This window comes from Protopterus annectens, chromosome 5.part0 (genome assembly GCF_019279795.1).
Source record: "Protopterus annectens isolate FY-2018-M chromosome 5.part0, PAN1.0, whole genome shotgun sequence".
Classification (NCBI taxonomy): Eukaryota; Metazoa; Chordata; order Ceratodontiformes; family Protopteridae; genus Protopterus; species Protopterus annectens.
In genome coordinates this window covers 612427157-612450532 of record NC_056735.1, presented here as the reverse complement: position 1 = coordinate 612450532, position 23376 = coordinate 612427157, and the positions used below count along the sequence as shown (strand labels likewise).

At 38.7% G+C, this 23376-nt stretch overlaps 1 protein-coding gene across 1 annotated transcript in view; it reads left to right on the top strand.

Moving 5' to 3' along the window:
- Positions 1–23376, top strand: part of PNPLA4 (patatin like phospholipase domain containing 4) — a 385692-nt gene that overhangs the window by 326759 nt on the left and 35557 nt on the right. The gene's annotated exons all lie outside the window — the stretch shown is intronic.

Here is a 23376-nt window from a genome sequence, read left to right as displayed (position 1 = left end):
GGAAATAAGATAAAATTCCATTCCTTATACTTAGGATGTGTATATATAAAATTACGATATCTAATAATAATATTTAATGGGTAACTAGTTATATATTTTGGTGTAATAGATGAGGTACAAAACTCTTTAAGTAACCATAACATGGGATTGTTTATAATAGTATTTTTGTGTGTTAATGATATTTTTGTGAAGTGCATGCTAATTAATTCCCAATATTCCTTCCATTTTGCAACATATGACTGATCTATTAGTAATGTTATAACTTTTATAATAGAAGAGATAGTGTATAAATCAAAGTCTGAAATGCTATACCCCTTGGGACCAACTATTAGTATGTTTCTTTAATGCAATCCTAGGTCTATTAGGTGCCCATAAGAAATTTAACATTTGTGAATTTAATTTCTTAATAATTATTTTTGTAGGTGGGAGTATTATTGATTGTATTATGTATAATATCTTCGGGAATATTATCATTTTAATAATTGTGAGTCTTTCTTCCATGGTAAAAAACATATTGTTCCAGCTATTGAAATGAGTTTGTATATTATGAAGACAATTACTATAATTATGATGTATAATGGATTTAATATCTATAGTTAATATTATGCCTAAATAAGTTATTTGACCTGAATTGGGTATGTATTTAAGAAAATCACTAGTGAGAACATTTTTTCCTGTGTATATTGGTAATATTTTAGTTTTTCCTTCATTAAATATCAAACCTGAAATATTCTTGAAATCTGTCATCTTATCAAATAATGACTGCATAGAAGAATTTGTCCCTGTTGATGTAATTAAAACATCATCTGCAAAAAGTTGGATTTTAGATATTGTATTTTCATCTATACCAAATCCATCTATATCATTGCTGTTCCTAATCAAATTAGCCCAAAGCTCCATTATTAAAGTAAATAACAATGGTGAAAGTGGACACCCTTGTTTTGTGCCTTTTAATACGGGTATCTTTTGTGAGACATATGTTCCAATTTTAATGTATGCCAACGCTCCTTTATATAAATGTTCATTTAAATTCACAAATGTATTAGAGAAATTTGTACACTTCAATAAGATAAACAGATAGTCCCAACCTACTGAGTCAAATGCTGAACTTATATCAAGGCTGATGAGTGTCAAATCTTTCTTTTTTCTGTTTGCATAATCAATCAGAGTAAAAGTTCTCCTTATATTATCAAAAATATTTCTATTTGTAATAAAGCCTGTCTGATCTATATCTATTATACTTGGAATGATTGTCTTTAATCTGTCAGCAAATATATTCATGAACATTTTGTAGTCAACATTAAGTAGTGAAATGGGTCTGTATGATGTGCATCTAGTTGGATCTTTATTGGGTTTCAAGATTGGTGAAAGAAATGTGTATTGCCAAGATGGGGGAATTATCAATTCATTTTGAGCTGAAATAAAAACCTTATGTATTAATGAATATGTACTCTTAGGAAGGATTTTATAAATCTCAGGAATAATACCATCATTACCTGGTGCTTTGTTTAAGTTTATTTATTTGTGTGATAACCTCTGTATATGAAATATTTTTATCTATTAATCTGGCCTGTTGTTTATTAAGTTTTTTGAATAGTGATGAGTTCTGAAGGTGGAATTGTTAGCATACTTGTCAATTTTATTGTAACATGATTCAGGTCTGGTGAGATCAAGTTTTCTGACTTGGGTAAGAATTGGCGTGGCATACATTAGAGTGGAGAGTAGATGGGTTTGGGCTAGAGTGATCCGTGTCTTTTCTGAAAGGAATTGTTTATGCCTATCTAGGGTTCCCATTTTTTGTGGACCTTTTTATGGTTTGTGAGATATGGACATTGAAGAGTAGATTGTTGCCAATTTCTACATTGAGGAGTTTGGTATGGAAAGAGGGAGATATGATGGTACCATTTTTGGAAGAGATTGAAAAGGATAGGGGGTAGGTATAGATTTGTTGGGGGTGAAAAGTAGCAATTCTGTCTTACTGGGGTTTAGGATTAGTTGAATATCAGTAATCCAACTTTCTACAGAACTGAAGGATTTTGTGTGAGTTGTTGTAGAGTGGAAAGTGATGGAGCAGAGCAGATAAGAGTCGAATCGTCAGCTTACTGTATAAGGGAGGCATGCTGGGTGGAGGTGTGTAGATTGTTGGTAAATATGAAGAAGAGTAGTGGGCCTAAAATTGAACCTTGTGGTATGCCTATTGTACTTGGGAGTAAAGGAGATTGTATGCCTTGCCATTGAAATGATTGCTGCCTATGTTACAGCTTTTAAACCAGGCAATAGTCGAAGGGACAAAGGATAGGGAGTCCAGAGAGTCTAGAAATTTGGAGTGTGAGACCATATCAAATGCTTTTGAGAGATCTAAAATATTTATTCACCAAATAAAAGGCAGTTAAGCGCTTTTGTTAACCTTCATCAGAACAACATCAGTTAATCAAAAACATTCGCAATATATATCCCTCACTAACTAATCACATGATACATTTAATTAATCATTTAAAGTAAAACCATCATAATACTAAAAACATTGCTAAAAAAAACGAAGTAAAATCATTTTATACTACAAGACAATAATTTTAACAGGGTGTTTAATAGAACAACTATTGTTTAGTCCAGGATAATTACAGGCATCCAATAAAATCTGCCATCTAAGTTCATGTTTATCTAAATGTTCATTTATTACCCACCCTTGTAAATCCTTCTGTATCTGTTCAATAATTAAAACGTTAAAATTATGATTATCAAAATTCTCAACATGCCCATAAAATGCATGTGTGCATTTTTTGTTTTTAATATCTAAAATATGTTCACATATATGCTTTTTAAAAGGTCTACTGGTTTTTCCAGTGTAAAATGCTGAACATTGGTTACATTGCACAAGATAAACAACATTGGATGTATTACATGAAAAATGTCCTTTAACTTTGTACTTCCTATTCCTGATACAAAAGCTAGCCATAGTGTTTATATAGGGACATAAAGAGCAACAACCACATTTTTTGTACCAAGTTGAACTTGTCTCATATCTGTATTGTTGTAAGTTTCCTTTTCTAATCTAACTTTTAAGGACCCGTCCCTTTGTAAACCATAGTTGGTATAGGTTCCACCTTGTCCACCAAGTCATTGTTTTTAAACATTACATACCAATTTTTTTAGCCGCGGTGGTACAGCGGTAGCATTGCTGCCTCACAGCAAGAGGTTCTCCTGTTCAATTCTCGGCTGAAGTGCCTTCTGTGTGGAGTCTGCATGTCCTCCCTGCGGTCGAGTGGCCTTCGAAAAACATGCGTGAATGGGCGTGCCTTCGCTGAATGTTGTGTGTTGGGCTGGCAACTCGGCACCATAAAAATCTACTGCCAATCATTAGCCGACTGGAGTTCCGCTGTGGCAATCCCTAACCAGGAAAAGACGAAAAGACAAACAACATACCAATCTTTCCAAATACTACTAAAAATCAAATCGCTATCCAAATTAAAGGTAGTAATGAAGCTAAGTACACATTTATTCTCTTTAGTTAATGTGTTAACATTGTCAATTTTATCAATCAACTGACATCCCAATAATGGTAAATATGTACCATTTCCCCTTTTAGTAATAACGTCATTATATACAGTATTTAATAGACCTTCTGAATAAGCCCTTCTTTGAAAAATATCAACAATCTTATTAGCTTCTCTAACAAAACTGATCATTGTTGGAAACCATTTTGGCCGTCCGTACAAGCTGCCTTTACTACTACTTTTTTTTTATATTGGGGGTGCCAACTAGAATAATGTAGATATGTGTTGGAAAAAAAGTTTCCTATACAAATTAGAATAAAAACAATGGTTTTCAAAATCCTTTTCAACCTGAACATCTAAAAAGGAAATAGTTTCTGGATGGTAATGGGAGGAAAAACTCAAGAAATCAATGGTGGTGTCTATATAAACTAAAAATTCATTCAGTTTACCCTGCGTACCAATCCAGTATATAAAAACATCATCCAAAAATCTAAGATATATGGACCACCATTTTGAATACACACTTTGTAAAATATACTCAGACTCCCAATGGGCCATAACATCATTTGCAAAACTGGGGGCACATGCCGCCCCCATCGCCACACCAGTGGTCTGTTTATAGGTTTGGCCTTCAAATTAAAATGAAATTATTTTTCAAAACTATCTCCATAAGGGTTGTACAGGCATTCACTGTAGTAGTATTTAATAATTTTGTAGAATAGAATTCGTGTTCAAAACAAACTAAACCCATGTCATGGGGCATAACAGAAAATACATCATGAACATCCATGGTCACAAAAAATCCAGTTTCACTGTAAGGTATACTATTTAATTTATCCAAAAACTGCCAGGAGTCTTTCACTATATTAGTATTGTTTGATATACCATTTTTTTTATTTTATTGTCAAAACATTTTGCAATATAGTAGGTTTTTGACCTACACCCATCAACTATTGGTCTAAAGGGTGGATGTTCAAGACATTTATGTATTTTTGGTATAACAAAAATACCAGCTAAAGCTGGTTTATCATTCAGCATAAAATCATACTTATCCTTATTGATCTCACATTGCAAAAGCATATCATATAAAGTAAATCAATTCTCCGAAATGCCACATTAATTTAATTTCTTGAAAATTCGCAATATTTATCAGTAAAAAGCAAAGCATTGATTTTATACTGATAATCAACTGAGTTCATGACAACCACCCCACCCCCTTTATTGGGTTTGATTACCCAGATATCAACATCATCAATCAAATCATGAAGTAAAGCATTCTCATAGTCAGTTATATTTGAAAAATTAGATTTATTCTTATTTATAATATTGCAAATATATTCACGCATTTTTTCAAAAGTTGAAATGGGGTTAATCAGGAGTGGATTAAATACACTGGGCCGATATAATGAATTTTTATTACTGTGTGACACATTTTTACATAAGACTTTAAGATTCAATTTTCTCGTAAATAGTTTTAAATCACATAGTTCATCAATTACATTTGCTCATTGGGCTTGTACAAAAGTAAAGCCCTTTGACAAAATATCGGCATGCCCAGTGTTAAGAACTTTTGTTGAATAGTTATATATTTTGAAATCACCCAAGGTATTCTCAGTAATAACCAAATTCAATGTTGTTACATTACTTACAGTTTCATTTAAGTCCAACAACTCTCACTGTTTTACAAAGGCCTACAAAATTCCCTCTTCAGCTGCAAAAAGAGATTTGCTTTGATAACTGAATTGTCTGGTGTTTTTCCTTATCTCTTGTAATAACTTAGTGTTTCAGTTGGGCTCCTTGTTTGAAATGTGCTTCCCTGGTATCCTGTTGTCTTCACTAGGGAAGCTGCTTCCTCATATTCTGGTTTTGAATGCATTTGGAATGCCGCAGGCCCATCCCCTCTAAAGGGACCATATCATCTGCTTGCGTGTTAACGTCACTGGTATTGTCAAGCTGTTGATTGGATCTTCGCTGTTGGTTGCCTAGGGAACCCAGTGGTGTTGGATACACGTCTGGCCATAAATGTTCATGTTACTGTTAATTTTATTCATTTTATGTTCATAATTCTTGGTACAATAGTTGTTAACAGAAGAATAGATGCCATCATAGTCTTTCTTGAAATGACCAAACGCCAAATCCGATCGTATGGTCTCATTAAGTCCCACCATCTTTTGGTCAAGTGTTTCAGTGCACATATTATTGTACTTGATCATTAATCGCATTAAATCACAGCCCGCTGTATCAAAAAAGGGCATGTAATTCATCAAGAAAGTCTGAATTATTGGCTGCACCATTTAGATAGCGCCATAAGCGCAACCCTTTAGGAATTTGTAATTCAGTATTTTTCTGCAAATAATTGTTTTCAAGCTGCAAACGTTTGTAATCAAACAAAGTTTTTTCAAATTGGTCCAAATGGTCAACCATGGTAAGATTTATATTTCCATCTTCAGCTCTATTTAGCCCAGTCGTGACATCCATATTAAAGGAAAAGTCATTTACCTTCTAATCGTATGCAAGTTTTCTCGGGACTGTACCATTTGAAACTGCCTGTTCCCTATTCGAAACCTGGATGAGGGGTAAATCCAGGGAATCAGGGAAGCCATGTTTGCAGCTTGAAAACAATTATTTGCGGAAAAATATTGAATTACAAGTTTCTAAAGGGTTGCCCTTATGGCGCTACCCAAATGGTGCAGCCAATAATTCAGACTTTCTTGATGAATTACGTGCCCTTTTTGATAGGGCAGGCAGTAATTTAATGCGATTAAATGATCAAGTACAATAATATGCGCATTGAAACACTTGACCAAAAGTTGGTGGAACTTAATGAGACCATACGATCGGATTTGGCTTTTGGGTTTTCAAGAAAGACTATGATGGCATCTATTCTTTTGTTAACTATTGTACCAAGAATTATGAACGTAAAATGATTAAAATGAAAATAGACATGAACATTTATGCCCAAAAGAAAGTGTATCCAGCACCACCGGGTTCCCTAGGCAACCAACAGTGAAGATCCAATCAATGGTTTGACAAAACAAGTGATGTTAACACGCAAGTAGATGATATGGTCCCTTTAGAGGGGGCAGGCATGTGGCATTCCGAATGCATTCATAACCAGAATATGAGGAAGCGGCTTCCCTCGTGGAGACAGAAGGATACCAGGGAAGCACATTTCAAACAAGGAGCCTGACTGAAACAAACAGTTATTACAAGAGATAACTGAATCATGTGGTGTTGTTTTTCCTTATCAAAGCAAATCTGTTTTTGCAGCTGAAGAGGGAATTTTGGAGGCCTTTGTGGAACAGTGTGAGTTGTTGGACTTAAATGAAACTGTAAGTAATGTAACGCCATTGAATTTGGATATTATTGAGAATACCTTGGGTGACTTCAAATTATATAAGTATTCAACAAAAGTTCTTAACACTGGACATGCCAATATTTTGTCAAAGGGCTTTACTTTTATACCAGCCCGACGAGCAAATGTAATTGATGCACTCTGTGATTTAAAACTATTTACGAGAAAATTGAATCTAAGAGTGTTATTTAAAAAGAGTCGCACAGTAATAAAAATTCATTATATCTGCGCAGTGCATTTAATCCACCCCTGATTAACCCCATTTCAACTTTTGAAAAAATGTGTGAATTTGATATTCGCAATATTATAAATAATACAAATTAATCTAATTTTTCAAATGTAACTGACTATGAGAATGCTTTACTTCATGATTTGATTGATGATGATAATATCTGGGTAATGAAACCAGATGAAGGGGGTGGGGTGGTTGTTATGAACTCAGTTGATTATCAATTTAAAAACAATACTTTGCTTTTTACTGATAAATGTTGCGAAGTTTAAAGAAATTAATGTGGCATTTTGGAGAATTGATTTACTTTTATATGATATGCTTTTGCAATGTGGGATCAACAAGGATGACTATGATTTTATGCTGAATGATAAACCAGCTTTAGCTAGTATTTTTTGGTATACAGAAAATACATAAATGTTTTGAACACCTACCCTTTAGACCAATAGTTGATGGGTGTAGGTCAAAAACTTACTATATTGCAAAATGGATTGACAATAAGATAAAAATGGTATATCAAACAATACTAATATATTGAAATACTCATGGCAGTTTTTGGATAAATTAAATAGTATACCTTACAGTGAAACTGGATTTTTTGTGACCATGGATGTTCATGATTTATTTTCTGTTATACCCCATGAAATGGGTTTAGTTTTTGAACAGGAATTATATTCTATGAAATTATTACATAATACTACAGTGAATGCCTGTACAACCCTTATGGAGGTAGTTTTGAAAAATAATTTCATTTATTTTGAAGGCCAAACCTATAAACAGACCACTGGTGTGGCGATGGGAGTGGCATGTGCCTCCAGTTTTGCAAATTATCTTATGGCCCATTGGGAGTCTGAGTATATTTTACAAAGTGTGTATTCAAAATGTTGGTCTATATATATCCTAGATTTTTGGATGATGTTTTTATATATTGGATTGATACGGAGGATAAACTGAATGAATTTTTAGTTTATATAGACAACACAATTGATTTTTTGAGTTTTTCCTCCCATTACCATCCAGAAACTATTTCCTTTTTAGATGTTGAGGTTGGAAAGGATTTTGAAAACCATTGTTTTTATTCTAATTTGTATGGGAAACCAACTTTTTCCAACACATATCTACATTATTCTAGTTGGCACCCCCCCCCCCAATATAAAAAAAGCAGTAGTAAAGGGGCAGCTTGTACGGGCGGCCAAAATAGTTTCCAACAATGATCAGTTTGTTAGAGAAGCTAATAAGATAGTTGATATGTTTCAAAGAAAGGCTTATCCAGAAGGTCTATTAAATAGTAAATATAATGAAGTTATTACTAAAAGGGGAAATGGTACATATTCACCCATATTGGGATGTCAGTTGACTGATAAAACTGACAATGTTAACACATTAACTAAAGAGAATAAGTATGTACTTAGATTCATTACTACCTTTAATTTGGATAGTGATTTGATTGTTAGTAGTATTCGGAAAAAATTGGTATGTAATGTTTAAAAACAATGACTTGGTGGACAAGGTGGGACCTATACCCACTGTGGTTTACAAAAAGGACAGGTCTTTAAAAATTAGATTAGAAAAGGGATCTTAACAATACAGGTATGAGACAAGTTCAACTTGGTACAAAAAATGTGGTTGTTGCTCTTTATGTCTCTATATAATCACTATGGATAGCTTTTGTATCAGGAATCGGAAGTACAAAGTTAAAGGACATTTTTCATGTAATACATCTAATGTTGTTTATCTTGTGCAATGTAACCAATGTTCAGCATTTTACATTGTAAAAAACAGTAGACCTTTTAAAAAGCAGATATGTGAATATGTTTTAGATATTAAAAACAAAAAATGCACAAATGCACTTTATAGGCATGTTGAGAATTTTGATAATCATAATTTTAACTTTTTAATTATTGAACAGATACAAAAGGATTTACAAGAGTGGGTAATAAATGAACATTTAGATAAACGTGAACTTAGATGGCAGATTTTATTGGATACCTGTAATTATCCTGGACTAAACGATAGTTGTTCTATTACCGCCCTGTTAAAATTATTGTCTTATAGTATAAAATGATTTTGCATAGTTTTTTTTAGCAATGTTTTAGTATTATGATGGTTTTACTGTAAATGATTAATTAAATGTATCAGTGATTAGTTAGGTAGGGGTATATATTGTGAATGTTTTTGATTAACTGATGTTGTTCTGATGAAGGTTAATGAAAGTGCTTAACAACTGCCTTTTATTTGGTGAACAAACAGTTTAAAGTGACTGGTTGCTGATCTGCTGGAGTTTATTTTTCAACATTTGTTCTTGGCTTTATTCTTTGGCATTTTTGGAGATCTAAAAATATTGCAGAAACAAAATTATTATTTCTGTGTAGGCTGACTTGGTTGGTGAAAGAGAGGAGAGCAGTTGTGCTGTGATTTTGCCGGAAGCCATGTTGTGTGGAGGAGAGAAGATTGTGTGTGTTTAGGAATTTCATGACTTGAGAGTGAATACATTTATCAAGCAGTTTAGATAAGGGGGATAGAATGGCAATAGGACGGTAGTTTGAGAATTCATAAGAATTGCCACCTTTATGAAGTGGTATAATATATGAAACTTCCAGAGTTGGGGGATGTAGGCTTCCTGTATGGAGCGGTTGATGAGGATAGAAACTGGGTAATATAGGGATTCAGCAACAATCTTTAGAATTTGGGTGGTAGACTGTCAGCTGCAAGGGTGGTTGGTTTTAGATTTAGGAGGAGTTTTTTAATAGTGGAAGTGGGAACTGGTGAGAGAGCAAAGGAGGGGATATTGTTGGTGCATTTGGTAGGCATATGTGCATGGTTGTTGGATAGCTGGGTGGATAGAGTTAAGATGGATTCTGTAAAGTAGTGATTAAATTGGGATACAATATCTTTGGTTTTGTTGTCTGAGGAGGGGGCTGGAGTGGTAATTTTTCCTGGTTTTAGAAGGGAGTTGATAGCATGCCAAAACTTTTGGGGGTCTTTTAAGTGTTTATTTTGGACCCCGAGGAAATAGTTCTTTTTGTCTAACTTGGTTTGTTTCTTGGCCTGATTTCTGAGTTGAACATTTTGTTTGGCTATGCTATTGTTATCCCATTTCCAGATTTTCCAAGCTTTATCTCTAGACTTTAGTAAGGCTCTTTGTGTCCCTATTCAGCCATGGTGCATAGATGTTCTTCATTCCACATTGCTGCAGTCCTAACTATTGGGTAGTCCGCTGTCCAGTCGGCCCGAATACCAAAGTATATGGCTGACGTCGGTCAGGGCGCATTAGACTGACGTCAGAACGTCAGGGTACTAATGCGCATGACCGACGTCATATCCTCAGTCTTTTTTGCCGCATGGTCCGATGCAGAAGCAATTTTGCGAGTGCAGGTTGGCGTTCTGAAAGTTTCTGAAGTCAGAGTTTCAGACCGAATCAAAGTTGGCTAAGTACGTCGCTGGGGAATATTTTGGTTTTTTCTTGCCTCAGTATTTAACCGGATGTCAGAAAAAGTGAATAACTGTATTTCTTGTGGGAAACAGATACCTCATAGGGATTACCATACTTTGTGTATACCTTGTTTAGGGCCTGAGCACGACGTTGTTGGATGCCGCTCTTGTGCTAGATTTAACAAACGCACTATTAAGAGAAGGTTAGACTGTGCCAGGTTAGTTTTGGGAAGCGTTGTAATTATAAAATGCCGCCGGAGGCTCCGACGCCGCTTCGCCAAAAGCGCAAGGACAAAGCAGCAAAGCCTAGAGTGGAAGAACCGACAGTCCCAGACGCCGGATCTTTAGAAGGCTCAGTGGAGCCGGAGGTTTTGCCAGGTGTTTCTTTGGAGTCTCAGGGAGAGACTTTACTGTTACAGGATGTATCCTCGCAGGAAGTAGGCCAGGCTGAGGGGCTTCTCAGGTGGCTGTTCTTCCCTCTCTTCCTAAGGTGGTTAGAGCCTCCCTTCTGTTTCCAAGGCTTCTTTGAGAGGCAGGCCAAGTTTAACTTCAGTGGGGTTTCTCCTAGTGCTTCAGGGTCTTTGCCTAAGAAACATATGCTTAAAATGGCAGAGGATTTGATTACTATGATTAGAGGTTCTATGCCCTCCTGATAAGAGGCCTAGGGTGGAACCTGAGTTTGAGAGTTTTGAGCAATGTTCGAGGCTTCTGAGTCTTCGGCTGAAGACTTGCAGGAGTATCCTCCTTATTCTGATTCTGATGTGGATGATTCTACTCCTTCAGCTTCTCCTCCTGAGGATTTTTCATTTTCAGAGACTCTGCATTCCATGAGGGAGCATTTTAAATGGGAAGGTCAAGATTTCTCTGATTCCAGGAAGAGGCTTAGGGAATTCTTGTTTTACCCCAGCATAGGCCTTTAGCTATACCTCCTGTTCTGAATGTGGTGGAAGATGTTTTTGCAGAGGCCCTCAATCCTGATTCTTTGCCTCCTGCCCCAGTTAGACCGGATAGGTACTATAGGGTGCCTGAAGCTCATAAGTATCTTTTAAGAGTCCTAGGGCAGACCCGAAACTGTCTCTCAGGGGCCTAAAGGTGTGAAGGCCTCTGTTGTTAAAAATCCTGTTCCTCCTGATAAAGAGGCAAGGGCTTTGGATAGATGGGGAAAGAAAGTGTATACTTCTTCCACTTTAGCCATGAGGGCGTTGAATTGTCAGTTTCACATGTTAAAATATCAGAATTATCTCCTTTCACAATTGAAATCTAAGGTGGATGCTCTGGCAGAAGGTATTGAGTGTAAAGAGTTGCAGGATTTAGTTCATGTGTCTGAACAGGTGGGTAAACATTCCTTGCAATGTGGTTTTGATGCTGTGCAGGCCTCCTCGAGGGTGGCTGCCACTGGTTCTCCTGTTCGGAGGCGCGCCTGCTTGAGAGATCAGAATTTAGCTGAGCATGTTAAAACAAGGATTTTGGATGCTCCTTTGCAGTCTGATGTGTTGTTTGGTTCGCCTGTGGAAGCAGTCTTAAAGAAAATGGAGGACAAGGCTAAGTCTATGCAAACTGTTAAGGATTTTTGCAGGTGCAGCCTCCAAGTTTAGTAGAAATTGGCCTACTAAGGGATGGACTTATCCTGCTTATGAATCCCAGTCTAGGGGTAGGTCTAGACGTGGTAGGGGCAGAGCTCAAGGTTCTTTAGGCCTAGGACAGGAGTTCCCTGCTCAGACTTCTGGTGAGGGCAGGGTCAGTCCTTTCGTAAGCAGACCCAATGACCTGCCTTTTCAGCTGCCAGTACATTCTCGCCTGGCAGCACCTTTGGGAGGAAGGCTGTCTCTTTTCAAAGAAAATTGGGATTTAATTACCCAAGACAGATGGGTTCTGGATATCATTCACCACGGTTACAGGTTTTATTTCCATACCATGCCTCCTTTCAAAGGCATGCCAGACATTCCTCCTCTACAAAGACAAGAGGCTCACAAGCAAATTTCTCTGTTGCTCCACATAGGGGCCATTCAGCCAGTTCCTGTGCCAGAAAGGGGCCTAGGATTTTATTCTCGCCTGTTCCTAGTAACCAAGAAGGGGAACACGTGGAGGCCAATTTTGGATTTATCTATCCTCAACACTTATCTGGACATTCCCAAGTTCAAAATGTTGACGTTACAACAGCTTTTACCTCTGCTGGGCAAGGATCACTGGATGGTAACTTTAGATCTCAAGGAAGCTTACCTTCATGTGCCTATAAGACTAAGTTGCAGGAAGTATCTGCGTTTTCGAGCTGGAAATTCTCATTATCAGTTCTCTGCATTGCCCTTTGGCTTATCCACTGCGCCCAGAGTATTCACAAAGGTTCTGGCTCCAGTGATAGCTTACTTCAGGCTAAAAGGAATTCAAATCTATCCTTACTTGGACGACTGCCTGATTCTAGCTCAAGAAAAGGAAGACCTTCTACAGCATTTGGATTATGTCATAGCAGTGCTAAGATGCCTAGGGTATTCTGTGAACGAAATAAAGTCCAGTCTAGTACCCTCTCAAGACATGTGCTTTCTGGGTGTGAGACTGAATACAGCAGCCCAGATGGCCTTTTTAACCCCGGACAAACAAAAGAATCTTTCCAGTTACTTCCATCAACTATCTCTTCAGTCCGGGCTGACTGCAAGGACAGTCCTTCAAGCCTTAGGGTTCATGGCATCTTGTATTCTGGTGCTTCCCAATGCCAAACTGCATATGAGGAAGCTGCAATGGTATCTCAAAATGTATGGACACAGCACTGCCAGGATTTGGACACTGTCATTCAAATAATACCTTGCATTCAAAAGGAATTTTTGTGGTGGGCTCAGGAATGTCACCTAAACAAGGGACTCTCTGTGACCCGGCCAGAGGCGAGTCAGATTCTAACGACAGATGCCTCAGACATTGCTTGGGGAGCTCATCTAAATGGAAAGTGGATACAAGACAAGTGGCCTGCCAGACTACAGCATCTACATATCAACATGAAAGAGATGTTAGCAGTCCAGTTTGCATTAATGGCTTTCAAGGAGTTACTTCTTCCAGGGCAGGTGTTGATTCTAACAGACAACACAACTGTCATGTGGTACATCAACAAACAAGGGGAACACATTCTTACCCATTGTGCAGGCAAGCAATGATTTTATGGGAGACTGCGCCAGCTTGCAACTAACTCTTCAGGCAAGGTTTCTGCCGAGCACAGAACTCCTTAGCAGATGTGTTAAGCAGACAAATCATGGATCCCCACGAGTGGAAACTGGATCTTCATGTATTTCAAAATTGACAGTGTCATGGGGAACTCCAGACATAGATCTGTTCGCTTCTCCACTAAACCACCAGCTGCCAAAGTTTTGCACAAAGAGGTTTCATCACACAGCTTGGAAAGTGGATGCTCTTTCTTTCAGTTGGAAAAATCTTCATGTGTATGCTTTTCCACCTCTGCCTCTTCTCCCAAAGGTGCTTCTAAAGGTCAGACAAGACAAGCCAAGGATGATTTTAATAGCTCCAGATTGGCCTCGCAGCACTGGTACCCATTACTGAGGAGTCTGGTAAGGAAGCCTCCATGGCCTTTACCCTTGATTCCACACCTGTTGTCTCAGAGGGACGGTCACCTGCTCAATGTCAAGCTTCAATCTCTTCATCTAACAGCCTGGCATATTCTGTTTTGAAAGACAGCAGGTCTCAACTTCCTCAACAAGTTTTAAATGTGATTATGGAAGCCAGAAGACCTAGTACAAGGAAAGTGTATGCAGAAAAATGGAAGAGATTTTTATTTTGGAGTGCAGCAAACAATTTGGAGATTTCTGAGCCTAATTTGAGTGTGGCTCTTCAATATCTTACTGAGTTATTGGACAAAGGTCTGTCTTTCTCTTCCATTAAGATTCATGCTGCAGCAATTTCAGCTCACTATGATTGTGACCCACCATTGTTTTCGCATCCTTTGTTCAAGCAATTTCTTAGAGGGGCAAAGAATATAAGACCCCACGTAGAGCTCCTACTCCTGCTTGGGATCTCAATTTTGTGTTGGAGAAACTTACTCTACAACCTTTGGAGCCCGCGGCTACTGCTGAATTGAAATATTTGTCATGGAAGACTGCTTTTTTGTTGGCCATTACTTCTGCAAGAAGGGTTTCTGAGTTGCAGGCCCTTATGGCGGTAGAGCCTTTTTTGATTTTTCATAAGGATAGGCTATCTTTACGTACTAATCCTTCCTTTATGCCTAAGGTGGTTTCTAGTGTGGCTTTAAACCAAACTATTCATTTGCCTACTTTTTATGCAGATCCCCAAAATAAAGGGGAAAAGATTTTGCACACTTTAGATGTACACAGGCAATTGCATTATTATTTGAGCAGGACTAAGGATTTTAGGCAGTCTCAGCAGTTGTTTGTTTCTTTTGCTTTGGGTTCGCAGGGCAAGCCTGTGTCAAAACAAACTATTTCTAGGTGGATTGGGTTTTGCATTGCATTTTGTTATTCCCATCATGGCAAGGAGATTCCAGCTGGAATTAGGCCTCATTCCACTAGGGCTACTGCCACTTCTACAGCATTTCTAAGGGCGGTGGCCACTAAGGATATTTTGGAGGCAGCTACTTGGAGTTCAGTGCATACTTTCTCTAAGCATTATCACCTTCCTCTCTACTCTAAGTCTAGGGCTGGTTTTGCCACAGCTATTTTGCAAGGCATGTTGTCAGTTCCTGCTTCCTTATGATTTGCCAGCCTCCCTTACCTCTGCTTTGGGATTGTACCCAATAGTTAGGACTGCAGCAATGTGGAATGAAGAACATAGTACAGTTTTGTACCTACCATAAATGTAGATGTTCGAGGATCCACATTGCTGCAGTCCAATTTACCCTCCCTCCTTCCCCTCTGTGTTTAAGGGTGGTTGTGTAGGTGAGGTTATATTCTGGTAATTTTGTATATATTGTACATATTTTTGGTGCAGGTATGTTTGGAATTTTTGGTTTCGGCCTTAGCTTTTCTGGGTCTTCTGACATCTGGGGCAAGAAAAGACTGAGGATATGACGTCGGTCATGCGCATTAGTACACTGACGTTCTGACGTCAGTCTAATGCGCCCTGACCGACGTCAGCCATATACTTTGGTATTCGGGCCGACTGGACAGCGGACTACCCAATAGTTAGGACTGCAGCAATGTGGATCCTCGAACATCTACATTTATGGTAGGTACAAAACTGTACTTTTGCATTGACTCTGATTTTTCTATTGGGTGCAACTTTGTTGAGGATATTTAAGAGAGTGCTTTTAATGTATTCAATGGCTTGGTCTAAATCTAGGGTTAGCAGTGGTTCCCATTTAATTTGTTTTAGAGTAGAGTTTAGCTCCTGTATGTTTAGTTTACGGTCATCTCTAACCTGTCTAAAGGTTATGGGCTTGGGTATGTTGCTCCATTTGCAAAGGAGAAAACTGGGGAGATGGTCACCGAGACCATCTGATAGACAACCTGTCTGATAGTTTTTTGTTTGACTAGTGTCCCATCTAGAATGGATTGTTTATGGGTTCTTTTATCAACTCTATTAGGTTTTTGAATGAGTTGTGAAAAACCAAAGAGGCTAATATGATTAGTGGGGTTGTTAGAATTACAGGCTATCCAGTCGGTATTTAGATCACCTAGTAAGATAGTTTCTTGTTGCAGATTCTCTGAGGTCCACTGTAGTATTTCCTCAATAGTAGGGGAATTGTTTCCTTGGGGAATATGACAGCAAAGAATATTAATTTTTTGTTATTGTTTAAGTATAGAATTGTACCTAAGATTTCGAAATTGTGAAACTCAGGAAATGGGATTTATAGAGGTTTCATTTTGAGGTTATTTTTAAAGAAAATTGCAATTCCGCCTCCCTTCTTGCCTACTCTGTCTAGTTTTAAGATATTGTATCCTGGTGGGAGGATTTCTTCGTTTTGGATGTTGGGTTTTAACCAGGTCTCAGTGATTGTTAGTATGTTATGGGAGTAATGGGTTATAAATGCATGTAGGTCAAGAAGCTTATTGGATATGTTCCTGGTGTTGATTTTGAGAATTAGCAGGTCAGAGTTTTGTTTGTTTGAGGGTGAGGTATTAAGTGGACCTGGGTTTGGGTGTATGTCACCTGATATATGTAGGCACTTTGTGATCAGTAGTATGTGTTTAATTGTAAGTACTATTTCTAAGTGGGATCTGAATGATATTTTAGTAGTACAAGATGCAGTTATATAGTTTTAAAATAATTTATTTTGTCATGTTAGTGCTTATGCACAATTAATACAAAGTACTGAAGGGATTGCTGAGGGAAGTAAATTTGTTTGTGTATCAGAGAAGTGCTTGCACAGACAAACAAGTTTGCAGGTTGTGGCTCCAATATCAAAGGTGAGGCACCACATTTAAGACTGGATGTGTGTGTACTGCAGGAATGTCAGGCTATGAATTGTAAAACCACCTCATTAGCATACTGTGCTTTTCACCACTTTTCATTTCCATCTCATTATTTTGTAGGTCTTGCACATTATTGTAAATGGTCTGTATGAATTGTGTCTTTGCTATGCTCACTCATAAGCATCGGAAATAGCCATATTGCATTTGCGCAAGTGACTATGAATACCATCCCAACTCTTTTCTGTCAAGTCATTGAAGGGCAAAAATGTTACTTATGACAAGAAAAGAACAACCATTAATCACCTTAACATGAATAAGAGCTGAACAAAGGCTGAAAATTAGTGACCTAACTGCAGTTGCTTTGTCATTTTATTAGTTCTGAACGGTAGTCTGACACTTGAAAACTACTAACTTGTCTGACTTTGTTTCTTGGAAACTTTATGGATTTTTTTTCTGAAGAAAGTATTTTTGAATAACTTGAAGTATGTAGCAAGGTTTGTAGAGGGCAGAGAACCCAAAACAATGTGGATTCTGAGCAGGAAGGTCATGGTAAACAAATCTGATGGTGATCATTGACCTGGTAACCAGAACAATAGACAAGAAATGGGGTTTTGTTGTGACTTGCTTACATTTTGACAATTTGAGATATAGCTATACCATAGAATAGAGAATAAAGTAAGCCAATTTGGAGTGCACTATAGGAAGAAAGAATAAATAAAATATTGGTTAAATAAAATGTGCCAGAGGGCAATAGTAAATGAAATTCAGAGCAGTGAAGTGAATGCTGTCAGTGTGAAACTGCTGGATTCAGTACTTAAACCATCTTGGGGCAATGCAGCAATTGCCTCATGTACACAGACAACCCTCTCCTCCTACCACCCAACACTATAACCTGTGAGAGATGCACTTATAGCCAAACTGGAAGCAAAGCTCTCTTCACTCAAGACTGGACTAGACAGTCAAGAGGAGAAGGTGAGCACTTGCACCGCACCACACCACACTCATCACATAGTCCCTCAAAACCTACACCACCAAAACACACACACAGAAACAAACAACACACACCTACATTCACGGAGGCTCTCAATAAAAAACTGTCCAAGCAACAGGGACCTCCAGAGCAGAAACGCAAGCAACCTCCACCCCCCAACACAACCCAAATGACACACAGCCCACAAACTGGGTGTGCCACTCAACCACAGCCCATAAGGCATAACAACGTACCCAACACTCTAGTCATTGGTGACTGTATAGTCAAGCACACTGATGTTCCACTCACCAGGCTAAACAAGGAGAAAGTTACTGTCAGCTGCCTGTCAGGTGCCAGGATCCGCCACATAACACATGCACTCAAGTCACTCCACAACAAGTAGAAATATGACTCTGTCATTGTCCATGTTGGTGTGAATGACCTGCGACATACCTCCCTGGACTACATGAAAAGAGACGTGGAGGAGCTGTCCGATCTTGTAGCCCAGGCAGGTATGATCCTAGTCCTGAGTAGCATCCTGCCATCACCCAGAATGATACCACAGTACAAGGACAAAATGATTGACTTCAACAATTGGCTAAGCTTTTGGTGTTATTCTAAGGGGATCCAGTATCTGTCTGCCTGGGATGACATGATCGACAAACCACAATGCTTTGCCAGAGATGGCCTGCACCTGTTGCCCTTGGTATTCCGGATACTGACTAAGGCTCTTGCCACCCGTATAGTGCCTTTTTTAGGCAAGGTTCAAATGACAAATTCACCACTGTAACATGTATAAGCAAGCAAAATCTGAGGGTAATGCTACTTAATGTTAGAAGTCTAAACCTCAAACTGCACTCACTCGAGGCACTCGCTAAAATGGAGAACATCGACATCTGTGCAGTGACAGAGACCTGGTTCAAGGCTCCAGAGAGCACCCCTGCATTACCAGGCTATAATTCATACCACACCTTTTGAACACCTAACCTGGACCAAAACTCTAAAGGCAGAGGCGTGCCCATATTCATTAAGGATATCCATACCTCCAGGCTATTTGCTCAGCATAATGCATCCGAGATTATCCAAGTGCAACTAACTCTGGGCAAGACCGCAGTACAAATTGTAGCTTGCTACAGATCCCCCACCATACCCCAGGATTCCCACTCCTCATTTCTTGATACACTGTAAAATATTAGGGTACAACCTAACACCCTCATAATGGGTGATTTCAACTACCCCACCATTAACTAGGAAAACTACTCATGAACCAACTCTTGTGCTCAAAGTTTTCTGGAATTAATAAATTCCAGTGCCTTGGATCAACTTATCCACACCCCCACCAGGGGCAGCAATATCCTAGACTTGGTCATTACCAACATGGGCAACCAATGTTCCACATGAGAGGTCAATTCCTCGTTGGTCAGATCCGACCACAAGCTAATCATCTTAGACATCCACATCCCACCCCACCCCCCATTAGGGAAACCACCGTAAAAAAATTCTCCAAAGCCAACTTCACGTTTCTTAAGACAGAAGTGGCAAACTTCACGATACCCATGCTGACGGACAATAGAGGTATGACTGCTGAATCCTATACAGATGCACTTTATAAGCACTTACATGAGTGCATGGGTCGTGCAATCCCTAACAGAACCAAGATGCTATCCTCCAAAAAAAGGAAGCGAATCTGGTGGTCCCCTGCCATAAACTCTACAACAGAAGAAAGATACTGTTGCAAAAAAAGAGCAAAATCCCATGACTGGAGGAACTCCGTGGTCAGCCTCAGTAAGAAGCTGAGATCCCTCATATAATCCTCCAAAGTTGGTTACGAAAACAAAAACGCCACTGATTCTAAAGACAACCATAAAGCATTCTATAGCTATGTCAAGAATCTCAATGGCAACACTCAGATCTGCTCTGAGTTACAGCACAATGGCACTAATATACAGAACCAACTGATCTTGCAACATCCTGTAATCACAGCTGCACAGGTAAAAGCACATCCTCCAAAGCCAAGAGCACAGCATCCATGGGACCTGACAACATCCCAGGCTGCATTCTACATGAACTACAGAACGAAATGGCACCCCACCTAAGTACCATGTTCAGTCATAGACTTACCTCAGGCTTTGTGCTCACTGAATGGCGCACAGCAACGGTTATCCCACTCCACAAAGGGGGAGCCACCACGGACCCCGGGACCTACCGCCCCATTAGCCTGCCAAGCCTTGTCTGCAAGGCTATGGAACGTATCATCATGCGACTTATAAACAATGACATTGGTAATCTCCAAACTCTGGAACCTACCCATTTCGGGTTTTTAAAAGGCAGATCATGTCTCCTAAACCTGATAGACGTCTTTGAAGCGGTCACCAAAGCCATAGATAAGGGTAAGGTGCTTCACACAGCCTATCTAGATCTCACCAAGGCTTTCGACACCATCCCCCACTCTGAAATTATAGATAAACTCACTAAACTAGGTATAAATCCCTATGTCACAAGATGGGTTGCCAACTGACTCACTGCAGAACCCACACTGTGAAAGTAGCAGACTCTAAATCCAACTTCAGACCAGTGATAATTGGAGTACCACAGGGTTCAGTCCTAGGTCCCCTCTCCTGCTTGATATCTACTTCTCTGTAGTGCAGGCTAACACAGAAGGTCTTTGGCTAACAAAGTTCGGAGATGACTGCAAACTAGGAGCCATAATCAAAACTCCTGACGATGTGGACATCCTACAAAAGGGCTACACTGAGACAGATGCCTGGTGTCAAAGCCATGGCTTCAAGCTCAATGCCAAAATGTGCATTGTCATCCCTTTTGGTAAAACCTCAGTACCCTTGAACTACCACATAGATGGTAGTCTACTTAACACCGAAAGTGTGATAAGAGACCTTGGGACACAGGTGGACAGTAGTCTCTCCTTTGATAATCACATCGCCACAGTAGTCAGGAAATCCTTCTACGTGACACACCTCATCACAAAAGGTTTCTCATCCAGGAAAAAAATGGTCATTGTTCCCCTCTACTCATCACTCATCAGACCCATTATAGAGTACAGTGCCCCTTTTGGTATGTACCTCACAAGACATCTACAACAACTGGAAAGGCCGCAGAAATACCTCACAAAGAGGATTACCGGCCTCAAACAGATGCCCTATGCAGACAGTCTCAAAAATCTCCAGCTTATCGCATATCGCCTACTCAGAGGCGGTCTCTGCCTAACATACAAAGCTATGTCAAACCCAGAGCTGTTGGACATGCTCCACTTAAAGAAATCCCAATCCCTCCGAGCTACACACTCTAGGGACCTAAACCTTGTCACCACAATAAACAGAACATGCTAGAGGGATAGATTCCTGTCCCAGAGACTTCCCATACTCTGGAACAAACTACCTATCTATATCAAACAAAGCTCCTTATTAGCACTGTTCAAGAAAAATCTTGATGATTGGATGGGAGATAGGAAATTCACCCCGGGTATCACTTCTGTGGTTCTGCTTGACATGGGCACAGGAAAATAATTTTCTTGGGTGGCAAAAGTCAGGGTACCATTTGGCTAGGTGCTTATAGGCCCTAGGGCCAATAGCCTAGTGCCTACCTATGAACCAGTCTTTTCCAAAGTCTTTGTCAGTGATGCAGATGGTCTGATAGGGGAAGAAAGCCTTACTGCTAATAACAAAGATATGCCACAAGCCTGAGAGGATTGGAGGAGTAGTAGGAAACATGGTAGCTTAATTTCAATGTAGACTCAATGCAGACTAAAATCCTGAAAATAACAACACAGGAAAGATGTGCATGCTTAGAAGGGTAGCAATATTAACAGAGTTGGAAGAGGATTTGGATAATCATGCCATATTATTTAAGACAGTCAAGCAGTGTGACAAAGCACTGTGCAAGGCTAATGGCAATGGAGATATGTAGTAAGACCTATAAGTAGTAGTAAACAAAACGTTATCCTTTTTATAGACAGTTGGTAAGACACTATCTAGAGTTTTACATGTAGTTCTGGAAATCTCACCTTCTCAGAGGAGGTTCAAAGGAGGGCAGTGATTGTTTGCAGTCTTCATCCAAAGCCACATAAAGACAGAGTTGATGAACATGTGCAGTCTTGAACAAGGACGACTGAGTGGATGATGTAATGCATCTGTAAAGTAACTGTAGGGAAATAATATAGTCTATGCCTTAGTCTTGTGTCATACAAGTAATCTATGAGTACAAGAGGCATAGTTTGAAGATTTATAATGAATGGTTCAATTGATTCAAGGATTTTTTTTCACAGAAAAAGTGGTTGATAATCAGCACATTGAAGATGAAGTTATATGATTACATTGTAGCAGTAATGCCGTATTTATAAAAAATATAAGATAAAGAACTCAGTGTGAGAAACAGAAATAGAGTCCTAGACATGTTGCAGGCTGCAAAGCATTTTAAATGAGTGACAGAAAAAAAGCAGCAAAAACATTAAAATCTGCTAAGTCTCAGTTGAAATTCCCACCTGTTTGGTGTTTGAATTTATTAGCTAACTCCTCATTGTATGTAGCCAAGATCAGAATAAACAAAGAATTTTGTTACACATATAAAGAATAGAGCTATGCCAGTACAACTGATGGTGTGAGTGTATTTTGATATGTTTGTTAAAATCCATTCTAATGACTTATAGAGCATGCCTAAAGGGGTGACACAACCTTTGTTTTTTGCATAAAAAAGGTGTTGGCATGCAACTTTATGCAAGTGAACTCTTTTTTATGCAAAAAAAAAACAAAGGCCGCTGCACTCCGTTTTACAAATCAGATTACTTTAAAAATTGCTTCCAGATGCAGAAGTCTAAAGTTGCACAGTTGTGTTTACAGAATTAATATTAGTAGGCTGGAAGGAGCCGGCTATTTCACTTTGGGTTCCAGCCCTAACTATGGTGGATTAGTATGGGTAAGTAATTGTGATTAAGTTATATATCTGACAAACTATTAAATAAGAAGCTGTGTAAGTCCTAATTGCATTGCTCATTTGAACTTGACAAACTGTGCATCTTCTTTCAACAAATACTTCAGTTTAATTTTAATGTATTCATTAATGTCTTCATCTACTTACTTTCATTGACGTCGGTATGTCTGTGGTATGTGGCTTTTTGCTGTACAGCCGGATCATTGTCTTGCAACCTTGACTTCCATCAGGTGAACACTGATGCTGATTTTCCTCATCCCACACTGGGAGGTAGAACTGTTTCCGTGATGTATAATTGTTTCTTCCTTATCTACCCAATAGCTCAACTCTGGAAACAGTCCTAATTTCCTTACCAGTATCAGACCTGCCTATTTCCATACTAGTCAGCATTTTACAGGTAATTTCCTTTACCATTTGCAGTCTTAGAGCAAACATATGCTATATAATAAATAACGAGGTAAACTATTTCTGGAGCTGTGCATTTCAGAAGTATTGTTGTTAACAATAGTAAGGAGTACCTACTGACAGCATTCAGAGAAAAGCAAACTGCATTATCACTGATGTGATAAACTTGGGAAGATATCCTG